Raw genomic sequence first — 10700 nt, 5'->3', positions numbered from 1 at the left:
TGAAATTCTGGATTACTAATTTTAAAAACAGGAAGGAATACCTGACAGCCAAAATTAATGTGTACAAACGTATACAGATCTATCCAAGACTTTTAACTGTGTTAGTTTTGCCCTCCCCAACCCCTACTTAATTTATAGATGTACAAAAGCAATAAAAATTTGTTCACTCACAATTAACTATAATATTCATTCTTTCACTCATTGTCTGTAACCACTTGTAATGTGGTAGCTTGCACAGGGGTGGATTTGAACCAGGAACACTTTATGTAAGAGGAGAATATTAACTGAGTGAGCTACCCATAGAGTTGGTTGTTAATGGAGTCAAATTCAGAATAAACAGAAAACTAAAGATTAATAAAAAGGTACCAACAAGGTGCTGGTGAGGACTAAGAGAGGGAAGGAGACAACTAAATAAACAAAAAGCAAAAGATGCCCAACAATAATTTGTGAAAAGAAGGAAAATTATAAAACTGAGGAAAATTAGTTTTTAAGAAGAGATTTAAAAACAGATGAACAAAAGGCTCAAGAAGAATAAGAGGGAAATGGTGTAATAAAAGAGTTCACAGGAAAGAGACCCAGAAGAAAACTCTGGGAGATTTCCCAAAATTACCAGCCAGGCTTATGTGGCACTCTTGAAAAGTTAAACCCAAGACTGGGCACTGAGGTGTGTGATGACTTCCCTTAAGTAGGAGAGGAACAGGTGCTGCTGATTCCTCTTAATAAAGGTGTGGCAGCTCCATGTCTCCCTCTGGTGACTGGGGGTGGCCTAGTGGGCAACTGGGTCCCTGTCTGAACCCTTACATTCTTATCCAGTTCATGGGTGCAGTGGGTCGGAAGCCTACACAGAATCATTGGAGGGGGCTCAGTCCTTCACAGGGCAACGCACTCACACCTACGGACACTTTTGAGTTGCCAATCCACCTACCAACATGTGATCTTGGACCATGAGAGAAAACTGGAGCACCCAGAGGAAACGCACGCAGACACAGGGTGAACACACCACACTCCTCACAGACAGTCACCTGGAGGAAACCCACACAGACACAGAGAGAACACACCACACTCCTCACAGACAGTCACCCGGAGGAAACCCACACAGACACAGAGAGAACACACCACACTCCTCACAGACAGTCACCCAGTCTACATCCTCTCTTTATCATCCGAATCCCTCTCTCTTACAACCCCAAAACCTCCTTTATCATCCTTTCTTTTCTATGTCTCCTGACTGTGTTGCCTCCTACCTGGTTTGCACCACTTCTCTGACAATTCCACCTGCAACCACCCACCATATCAACCCTCCACCTCCCGTACTGCCTGTAGGCAAATTCTCCAACAGTGCTCCAGCAGTTCCAGTGCCCTCCACACCATAGACAGTGACATCTCTCTCACCCTGAAAGTGATGCCCTGACCTGCCTAGACTGTTCCTGATTTTGCAGTCACTTCCTCGCTGTATTTTGACATCCCATGTTCTTCCTTCCACGGATAGCCATTTCTTGTTATCTGCCAATGTTTCTGCTTTGCTTCAACAATGCAACATCTCTACCCATTGGACAAGGGCTTGGACCTGGAACTTTTGCATCGTCATGCATGTTCCTCAATGTCTGCTCCAACTATGGTTAGGTTCATTCTCTTTCCAGTTGCTCCAAGTGCCCTGGAGATTTTTGACAGCCTAACTGAGACTCTGTGTCAGATATTTCACAATGTCTACAGGCTGCCCTTAGTTCTTTGCCTTCTTGTTAACTTCCTCATCATTAGGGTGACCAGATTTCTGATGTCGGAATAAGGGACACAGTTTTCTAAATCAGTAAATGCTAATATCAGTGTAGCCTAGGTGTTTGTTGTAGAGCAGAGATTATCAGCATTTCATTCTTCATAATGTTTATAACTAGAAAGCATAATGGTCCACAAGAAAACAAAATGCAGTATTGGATGTCAAATATTTTATTGTCGTATATTTCTCAAGAGTTGACAACGAAAACTTGAGAATTAGGGCCTGAATAATTGCTTTAAAAATATTGTGCATTTCAGTTCAATCACAGAATATGTATGTAAAAAAATATACAAATGAGATGAAACATTTGGAAGCGCCAAGTGTCTGTCATTCAATCTCTGTAACATTCTACTGCAACCCTGCTTCTACCCATAAGCGCCAACTCCTCCATTTCTGATTCTCTTTTCTGTCAGCAGGTATCTCCCCAAATCCTGCTGTAGATTGCGTCTACAGTGTCATTGGATTTGTAAGGCCTGTGATTCATCATTATGCGTTGATTAGCTCGGTCTTTCTTGTGAAATATTTGCATGAATGAAATAATTTCTGGCTATTTTTCTGTTGATCTTTCGTAGTTTGTTGTTGCTTTTTAAATACTGGACAAATGTAAATATTTCAGATATGTCGGGATGCCAGGGCATGGACCGAAAAACATGATTTTGATGCCACTTGACATCAAGGATCTGCAGCTTTTCATTGACATAGCTCCTTCTGTTGGATCCAGAGGCATCTATCATGGCTTATTTTTGCATATACCTGGCCTCCCAAACTCTCCCTTCTTCCGTTTTATGTTCAGTGACTATTCTACTCTCTGGGAGTTTTATTTTATCACCATTGTTGGCATTGCTGGGAAGAGTAATTACTTATCCATTCTGATAACACTGCCCAAGTCCACATGGTTACTAAAGGACACTTCAACTACTTTTCATTTATGCAGTTGCGTAACGCGACATTCATTCGAATATCAGTTCATACACAAAACCATACATATCCCATATTACATAAATTGCATATCTATATATCTGTCTGATCTCAAATTTCAGAAATTTATTTTAAAGCCTCAGACAGTATCTACCTACTGGGTACAGTAGAGTAAGTGTGGTTTTCACTCTTAGACACAGGACATGTCATAAAATACACAAGAAATCTCTATTCACATGCCAAATAATCTGCTAGAGTTATAGCATTCCTTCCCCACTCATTCTCAGCACTGCAGTGACACTGATGTTGTAGTGATATGTTAATTTGTGTGGCACTGTTATGGTTGGATCAGACACAGCAGTGTCGCTAAAGTTTTAAAAATCTGTGCCCACAAACTTGCCACACTTGCCCATCTTTCCAAAAAGAATTGATGAGTCATTGTTATATTTTGTCATTCACATTTTCCTACTGCCTCAACTTTTTGGGAACTGGGTTTGTGTTTTAACGTGCAACCTTTGGAAAAAAAACTTAAATATGCATGCACTATGCACTACATGAACTATATCAAGGAAAGCATACAATAAAAAAACTGTGAAGTCTGCCCAGGGTGGTTCCCCACTGAGCTACTAGAGCTTTCAGAATTTCAGGTTTATATCTGATTAGCTCACATTTTCTTGTTTTAGCTATTATTATACAATGTATTTCAGCACCACAATTTGGCATTTTCAGCATTCTCAGTTATTCTGGTTTTCACCCTTACCCTAGTTTCCCTGTTTATGCCTTTAGCTTATTGTTAACAAATGGTTTCTCATGTTGGCCTGCTTTCCTGGATTTTGACTCAGAACTCAAATTTATCCTGTTTTTCACTGACCCTGGTTTGTACTTTCAACATGTTTTTTGAATTCATCTGCTTTTGACTATACTCTTAAAAATGATAGATTAAATCTTAAATTTACTTAAATTTCTTAAGTAAAAAAGTGGATCTATATAGAACCATGAACACTTAAATATCCCTTTGCGTTATTGCAAAAGCCTTATTGTGAAAGCCTTCTCTGTATTCATGCAAAATGTGTTAAGGGTTCTATATTGCACCAAAAAAAGGTTCTTCTATAGTTATGTCAAGCCACAGAACTCTTGTCTAAAAGGTGCTAAACAGAACCATCTATAGCACATTCTCTATCGATATAAAGGACCCCTTCACTGTGCAAAAAACCTTGAATAATGCAAGTGGTTCTTTAAGTGTCCATGGTTCTATATAAATCATTTTTTCTTTACTAAAGAACCCTTGAAAAATCATTATTGTTAAATGTGACAGGGGATATTAAGGGGAACGTCTACGATTGTGGAAAAATGCAGCTCTCTGGTTTGTGTATGTTCAAAGATCCATGTCTTTTAAGGTGGAATGGTATGGTTGAAGGCAAAACAGTGCCTGTTATTTGTTATCTGGCTGAATTTGAACTTGTCTGTAAGTTCATTCATTCATTTTCTGTAACCGCTTCTCCAGTTCAGGGCTGTCTGCAAGTTCACTATTTGAATTACCACAGAAGCCCATTTGTAACTTGAGTTGTATACTCTTGAAGCATTTTCGGTAATGCAGTTAGCCGTCACCCGAATTTAGAGAATTTTCCACCTTAAGTAATCAGAAGCAACAAAAATAAGTCAATATTACCCACATATGATCAGGAATAGAGCAATATTATAATAGTAGTAGACACTGGGGCTTTGTAAACACATTAGACCGGGTTTGAGCACACAAACAGATTGGAGAGCTAGCAATTGGTGAGGAAACATCTTCTGAATTTTTTAAAAAGTGTTTTTTGATTATGATTTTGAACGTCGCATTTAATTTTTTTTCTGTGTCAGCATTGCCCTTGCCCTGGCAGTATCTGAGCTCAGAGATATTTTGCACGCTAACCTATTTGTACATGCTGAAATACAAACTTCAATTATACACAAAGCACAAATGTAAAGCATATGCTAAATACTGCAATGAAGCATATTCTGAGGAAAAATCAGGCAGCTGGGAACACAATAATTCATACAATCATTCTCCAGCAGACAGGTCAGATTGGCAGGTTTGGCAGTTGTCTAGCTTTGCAGAAAAACATGCAGATATTTCATTCTTTATTTTGTTTCTGGTTAAATTGAACACTGTAAAAATAATTGTGAATAAGTGAATAAAGTTGTGTTCAGGCTTGTAGTTTGGTTCCCTTGGTCCGGACCTAACAAGAAAATTATATTGTTACATTTTAGTCCTGGTTTGGTTGAAGACACAATCAAACACAATTGAATCAAAGTAAATAAAAATTTGACGTATGATGCACATATGGCTTTTATTTTGTCATCAACTGGGCTTAATTCACTTATCTGGGTAGTGTGTGTTTTTACCTGGAGGTATTTTTACCAACTGAAAACACAACACAGAGGTGGTAAAATGGATAAAGAAGTGAAAAAAGGCAAAAAGTCCATTTGCAAAACTGCAACAATTAGTATCTTCACGATGATGTGGCCCAGTGTTAAACATGCCTCTGTCTCAGCTTTTTGAGTGTGTTCCAGGTGTAAAGTTAAATTTTTTTATACTTAACAAACAGAATTCATAGTTCATATTTGAAAACAATTTTCTTTATACTTATGTTTTGTTTAAAAAAATAAGGGAATTAAAAATGACAGATTATAGTTTTTCTTGCATCTTTAGGAAGTGTTCCTATGTTTATGAAAATAGGGTTTGTATTTCTTGCACAAATGGAGCTGCTTTTAGAGTTGCCTTATTCAGCAAAAAGTCCTTCCATAAATGAGCAGTAAATTATGTTAGGTCAATTTTATCACAAAAACAAAAAAGTGATTGTTTATAAATTATACATAATTTCCATGAATGGCAACTCATGTGAGATGAAAAATTGCTTTGTAGTCTGTGAAGGAATTAACTCTCCACAGAACTTGTTCCCCAACATCAAATTGCCAATATTTAAAATGTTTAGTACAGAATTTCTAACAGCTCCAGACCACTAGTTGTCAGTATAAAACATGTATTATAACATGAAGAAAAATGATTAGATCCAATGATTAATTACTCCTTTATTTTTCTGTTCAGTTTGGCTCATTTCTCAAATTATAATGAAAGTTCTTTCACATAAGCCCCTTTCACAAAGAAACTCCAGAGTATCAGGTCTGGAAATGTTCCAGAGCGGTCCTTTCACACATGCAATGCACAGCGGGAGAGTTTCTGTGTCTGAATTTGCAGTGGGAAATGCTGTCGACCACATGCTCTCCTTGTGCAGCATGTGCAGGAGATTCATACAAATTCTCTGGGACATTAGCGGCCATGTTCACACTTGCACTGACACTTGTCCAAAGCTTTGACTAAGGTGCTAGGAGGATAAAGTCCACGTAAAGCCCTGGACAACTGCTACGGGTGTTTGCATTCACACACAGCTCCTCTGGTATACTTCAGAACATTTTGGGTTGCTGTGCATGTGTGAAAGGGACTTAAGAAATATGACTGGTTGAATAAACAGGAAAAGTCATTTGTAGAACCTTATTCCTACTGAGTGCCTATTCCTCTGATGTATCCCCACAGTGCTGTGTATGGCATGTGGAACTGGAACTATTGAATTAGATTTTTGATGACGATTAAACTCTAAACTTGGCCAGTATTCAATCTCCTGACGTCAAGCTGATACCCATTTTTACACTCTGGACCTTACTCCTCTACTGTGATATAAGAGATCCTCACTGTGTCTGCTCAGAGCCGGATTCATTAAAGATTTCATAGAGAATACTTTCAATTTTCTTTGTTATATTTGCCTTCCTTACACTACTCATGGTTAAAAATATATTTCTGTGTCCTGTTCTGTGATTTTATTCTTGTTGTACAATTGGCATACTTTATTATACCACAGATAGTGGCCCTTATTGATTAAAGCTGCATAAAAAAAACATGCACAAATTTGATTGCACACTATGATGTACTAATAATATACTGTTTATTCAGTAACTTTGTACTATTTGGAAACAAGTGGAAATTCAGAGCACAGTTTTTGCAGTCTATTTGATAGCTTTTATTACACAGGCTTTGATTACATTTTATTTCTTAGATTTATTAGCATTATAAAATAAAAGTTCACACAGTATTTCTTGGACATAACTGGACATAAAGCAGGTGCAGCAATATTGTATATCACTATATATATATCTGGACGTTCATACTAATGAATTAGAAATTTGGGTACTCTGTCATTTTAAGTTAAATCCATTGCTCACGCAGCTGAACTGACAATTATTCAGCTGCACTGACATAGCCTGTATTATCTCCATAGAAAGGGATTGGCCTGTAAAATTGTGGAACTGCATTTTCAGGAGTCGGGGTTCCAGAATAATCACCAAATATCAGTATTTGAACTTGCTAAGGCTCTTGTGACTGAAGGCCATCAAATCCTCACAGAAGTACTACTATGGAACAGTATCTAATAAAATGACTTCTCAGACACAGTTGCTGCAACAAACTGACAACCAACACCTTATCAACACCTTTCATTTTCAAAGAATCATATGTCTGTATAGTGTATGCCATTAAAATATATACCAATAGCTTATCTGACTAAAGAACATTTATATTCTTGGCCAGTGATATTAACGTTTGATAACAGCTGAATCATTGTTGAGACAGTTGAGGACTATAACCCTTGCAATCACTCTTGCAATCGAAAGCCTTGATCAAGTTCATTCATTTTAATCATGAATGACATTCTTTGCAAAATTATGTAATATCAGCAAGTAGGATTCCAAAGTGTATCTTCCCTTGGACATTGCCCAGTGTTGAAAACCTGCTTTTCAAAGGTGAGCGCTTATCAGCTGGGCCACACTAGCTCAATTGAGCATGCGCTGGACACAGCCGGTTGGCCAACGGCCTCCATGTAACGTCAAAACTTGGTGCTAGCTCAAACCAGTGACAGAACACATTGACCTTATGCCAAGAGACACAAACTCTGAACCAGTGTGATGTTTCCCAACGCTTAAATGCGTCAGCCAAATTGTTACAGTGAGTCTGATGACCCTGACCAAATTGGAGCCCTAGGAAATCCCTGGCCCAGAATATGCAGGAATGGGGTTCAAATATTTCAAAAGTGCAGAGATCAGAGGAGTACATGTGACCTTTCGGTGTTACAATATATTAATTAAAAAAAAACTGCTGACAGTGGAACACAGCCAATAATAGCACATAAGCTACATTATAGTATTTCTAAACACAAACAGTAAGAGTACATCACAGCTATCATTTATGCACCAACATGAATTCAGTGAGCACTTCTCTCACATGCTATTTGCTGTACATATGCAATTGATGAAATGAAAATACAAAGGCTTACACCTATTAATGACAAAATGAAGAGGTGGGTAGATTTGCCAAATTCTGTTCTCAAGTAGGATTATCGTTACATTAAAACAATACCTTGAACAGTAGTAACAGTAGTAATTTAAATTACTGCTTTAGTAAAATGAAGATATCTAGCACACACACACACACACACACACACACAGAAAAAAGTAGTGAATTACTTTATTCAGTCATCACACTCATTCAGGCAGCATGTAATAAATTAAACAGAATGTAAAATATGATATCCACAAATACTAATAACTAATAAAAAAACTTTTCCTTTCAGTAATATATTTAAGATTTTTAAAATTCTACATAATACAATAAACCCACAAATTCATAACTTTATAGTTAATATGTAAGCCCTAATATTTTCTTTGTGTGATGCTGCTGCGTGTGGCATAACTCTGTACCTGTGGGTGAAAATATAAATCTGTATTAACTACAAGAACATAGTGACTATGTCAAAAAGACAGAAACCTTCTTGTGCCCAAGGGGTTCTGATCATTGAAGGGTAGGGTAAAAGGGTGCTTATAAAGTATGAAGTACAAAAGAGTAGAGTACTCCAGTATGGTCTGTGGAGCAGAGAAAATTGACAGTAGGCTGAATGTAAAAAAGGGGATGGTCATTAATGATCCGCCACCTCCAAGGTGTATTCCAGCCTTGTGGGATTCCGGACCCGCCTTGTGATTCCGGGTAAGCTCTGGACCCACCGAGACACTGGACTGGACAATGAATAATTGATTGAATTAAAATATATATATATATTATATATATTATATACACGCTGACCAGAGGGGAAGTCAAACAAGGAATAAGCAAGAAACTGTTATTGTGAAATGGAAGTGGACATGAGCAGCAATAACTCCCAAAAAGAAAAGTGTTTGGAGCTTTATTATCAGCTTCATTAAATGGCTTTCAGTGGCAAAAAAACTACACACAAACATGCGTATGCACAAATCAACCTGTGTAAAGCACTGTACAAAAATGTATGGAAATTTGCAATTTGGGAAACGTGTTTAAAGATGTTTAAAGTGGCAGAATAACTGGCAGAGTCTGAGACTATGGATTGGTTGTTTTGAGTATCAATGCTTAAAAATATATATGTGGGGTAATTTGCAAAGCAAATGGAATTACAACTTTTCCATATTTCTATAACTGAAGGAACTTTTCACTACGTGTAATATGTGAATATTTTTATTAACAGTGCCATCTACTGGTTGAAAAAAATAATCCAACGCTGACCCTCAAATTTCCAGAAATAATTTTAGATTGTTCAAATCGAGCATGAAGCGTCACAATTAAAGATTAAAGATTAAATTACTATGCTACAACTACAAAATAAGTTATATATGTCATTTATAATTTATATATAAAGATAATTTATATATAAAGACACCGCGACCCTGAAGTGGAGAAGCGGAAAAGAAAATGTATGTATGTATAATATATGTCGTTATTTTAGAGCTGTCAATACTTTTTTTTTTTTTTTTAAATGACATAATTTTCTGTGAATAAAAGCATTGTCCTCTGAGTCATCTAATCTAAAACAGCTGGAAGTAACAAACTATAAATGAACTAATTTATAATATATATATAAAAACAATTTATCTGATGAAACAGAGGAATTTTGTAATAATTTATGTATTCATTTAAGTTAGTTTTCAAAAATGTAAATTGAAAACTATTCTGACAAATACTTTATTGATCTGAAAGGTAAATTAAGCAAAATGTGGATTGACGAAAATGACCCATGACCCTACTTTTAATGCATAAAACTTGTTTACAATCTTGTTTTCATATTACATTCAATTTTGCATTACTTCCATTCTCATACAAAAACCAACTTGGTCAATAATGATAGAACATGAGAGTTGATAACAAGTATTTTATCAAATCACTGTTTAAAACTAAATCAGTCATGCAAAATTAAAGATGACTTGGTCAAATATCTATTTATCTCTGGAATTTTAATTCACGTGCGTCATTATTGACTATTTTTAATGCACATGTATTTTTATCAGCTCCGTTTTTATGATTTAATGTATATAACTTTCATCCTTCATAGCATCTTTTATATATTATACTTGTCACAAATAAATAAATAAATAAATAAAAATACCTGTTGGCCATGTTTTTGTTTGAGTTTGATGACTTAGACTAGCTCTATGGGCATGATCAACCTGGTCAAGCTTAGCAACAGTGTGACAAAACAGCTTGACCAGCATGACCAAGAACAATGCAAAACAAACATGCTGGTCAAGAGCGGGTTAACCGGCCAGCATCACCAGTATAGGGTTTAATATTTGTCTACTTCTTGTTAGCCATAAATATTTCTTCTCATATACTGTAGCTTGGATATTGGACCCTCAATTGCTGAGGTTTACCTCCACCTAGTGGTAAAAAAATGCAGTATAATGCAGTCATTATGAATTTGATGAAATATTCGTATATCCAGGAAATGTTGGAACATTTCTGTAAGATTTAATAGCATTCAGTCACAAAAATCTGTAACACACACATTCACACTTTTGAGTCGCCAATCCACCTACCAACGTGTGTTTTTGAACTGTGAGAGGAAACCAGAGCACCCCGAGGAAACCTACGCAGACACCGGGAGAACACAGCAAA

Source organism: Hoplias malabaricus, chromosome 3, assembly GCF_029633855.1.
Source record: "Hoplias malabaricus isolate fHopMal1 chromosome 3, fHopMal1.hap1, whole genome shotgun sequence".
NCBI lineage: Eukaryota > Metazoa > Chordata > Actinopteri > Characiformes > Erythrinidae > Hoplias > Hoplias malabaricus.
This window is presented reverse-complemented; position numbering follows the sequence as displayed.